At 38.6% G+C, this 2,500-nt stretch overlaps 1 protein-coding gene across 5 annotated transcripts in view; it reads left to right on the forward strand.

The window, feature by feature from the left end:
* The window catches only part of MGMT (O-6-methylguanine-DNA methyltransferase), a 169,856-nt gene that overhangs the window by 145,864 nt on the left and 21,492 nt on the right, over positions 1 to 2,500 (forward strand). The window lies entirely within an intron of this gene.

Genomic DNA, 2,500 nt, shown 5'->3' on the forward strand with positions numbered 1-2,500 from the left:
AAAAACCCTCTTTTGTAGCAGGCTGTGAGACATATGTAGTATTTTTCTGATACTGCAGATTTATGTAAAATAATTGGTCTGCTAGTTCAGGAAAATATGTACTTGTTAAACTTAGTAACTTATTAAAATCCCTGCAATATTCTTTAGGCTCTTCAGAAAAGCAAATCGTTCTTTGAGAGGTGCTGGACAAGGGTATTTTTGAACAACTGTGCTGTTTCCTCAGCCCCGTGTGCTTCTCACACCCCAAATAAGCCAGAATTTCTCTCTGCCTTTTGTAGGCTTTTCCTCTCTTGGCCCATTACGTCTTTCTGCAAGGACTTCCGCCAAACAAGGTGGTTACTTTAGGGCTGCTTATTAATTTAGCAAACTCTAGTCTCTGAAAAACCATCAGGGGTCACTGATAGGACTTCTCTGTGCTTGCTTCCAGGATGTCTGTTTAAATAATTTGAATCTCGGGAATTCAAATTGCAGTTCATTTAGCAGTGTACTGTGTATGATGGCAGTGTTATCAGTCAAGAGGCTAAGTAACTTCATGAAATCGCAGTTTATGTCTTCACAGTTGTTTTGCTGACTGCTTAAATGTGTGCTCCTTAAGAAAAAGAAAAAAGAGAAAAGAAAAAAAGCAGCGTAACTTTGAGGTTGAAGCCAGAAAATTCTAAGAATTAATTGCTGCTGCTTTCATATGTGCCTTGAAAAGATGTTGCATCATTTGTGAATTAGTGTTTGCAAAGTGCTATGTAAGTGTTTAGCTTTATACATTAGATATTTATAATTCAATAATAAATTAATACAAACTAAAAAAGAAAATAAGTACTTTGATACTGACTTAATTTGTATGTAGTAAGCAAATAGTTTCATTTTATTACAGTTAAGCAATTTAATGAATATTATTTTTAACTTGTCCATTTACAAAGAAACTTTTAGAAATCTAAAGAAATTGCTATTCATACTTCACACAGACAACTGAAGATCTTATAATTTACTTTGGTCACATAATAGAGCACATTTGCATTACATATTTCAAAATTAAAATATATTAATTTTCTAGGGCAGGTTATCTTTGGTAACACAATCTTCACAAAGCAACTGAGGGTGCAGATTTCTTGATCCAGAGTCATTTGGGAGTGGTTATTTAGGGCCATGTTGAAAAATGAAACGGTAAAAACACCTCATCAGTGTAATTCTAAGTGGAATTATGGAGAAAAAGCAATTATGCTTGAAGCAGCAAAAACTGCAGGAGAGGCAGTGCATCCTAGCATACCTCCCCTTTTCACACCCGGGTCCTCTGCCACCAACCTGCCTGGAGGAGGAGCACCAGAATGCCTGCTTTGACATAACCCAGTCGTGACAATATCCATCATTGTGGGAGTGCTGTTGGTCGACAATTCTGAAGAAAGAAATCCATGATTGCATTCTTCAGAATAACCTGGTTTAGGGTCATCCTGTTTTGTGGCTGAGTACGGAGTTGTTCTGTGAAAATGCTTCCTGGGGCACCTGAGTGAGGCCTCTTGGGAAGTTCAGTGTTGCAGTCCACAGTACAGTAGAGTCATTGGGAAAATATCTCTGCTTCTAAGACAATATGAGACGTTTCAACTCGTAGAATCAGTTTTGCACCAGACGATATCAAAATTCACTGGTTTATCCCCATTTTACATCACAGGACCTTGTTGGAGCCTTGAAATGATAAAAAGAAAATCTTGTAGGACGTGTATACGAAATTTAGAGCCTGCAGCTTCACATTTACTTTGTGGTGGTTCTAGGTCCTGTGTGTGTGTGAATGGAGGGCTTGGGCAATTAGAGCTCTTCGTTTAGGTTTGTCATTTGATTGCCCTGGAGATTGCCAGGCACGCTCAGAGCTTGGAGCTGCCCCGTTGTAGCCCCGGGTCACCAACAGCAGCAAATCAACTGTGAATGTGCAAGGCCCCGAATTTAAATCATCAAAACTTCAAAATTCATTTGCTGTCCTTTGCTTTTTCAAATTTCAAGACCTTGAACCAAAGGTCAGGATGAGTTTGAACTGTTGATGTTAGCAAGGTTAATTTATAGGTATGAATTGGAAATCATGCTTTATCAACACGTGTGAGTAGTTGAATTCACGTTTTATTTTGAGTTCATTAATATCAGAATGACAATTCCAACACACCCGTAAATCTTCAGAAGTTTTTGCAGAACCTCCCTGCCTGTTGAAATTTAACTACAACCAGATGGTCCTACCGACCCTTCCTCAATCCCACCGTAATTAGGAAACGGCATCTTCTGTGATTTATTTAAGAGCTGTGGACAGGTTTGTATGTCGTGTTACCAGGATGAGTCAGAAGAGCTGGATCATAGCAGCACATGGGAGGCTGCATTTTTGTTGTGTTACAACAATGCAGGCTGAGGTAAATTAATATACTTTCTTTGTGTTTGTTTTTTTTTTCTCCCATGAAAGAGAGAAGCAGCCTTCACAGTCCAGGCATCAGTCAAAGCACTTTTAAAGGGCAATATAAAGAATGCCAAG

This window comes from Cygnus olor, chromosome 7, assembly GCF_009769625.2.
Source record: "Cygnus olor isolate bCygOlo1 chromosome 7, bCygOlo1.pri.v2, whole genome shotgun sequence".
Taxonomy (NCBI): Eukaryota; Metazoa; Chordata; class Aves; order Anseriformes; family Anatidae; genus Cygnus; species Cygnus olor.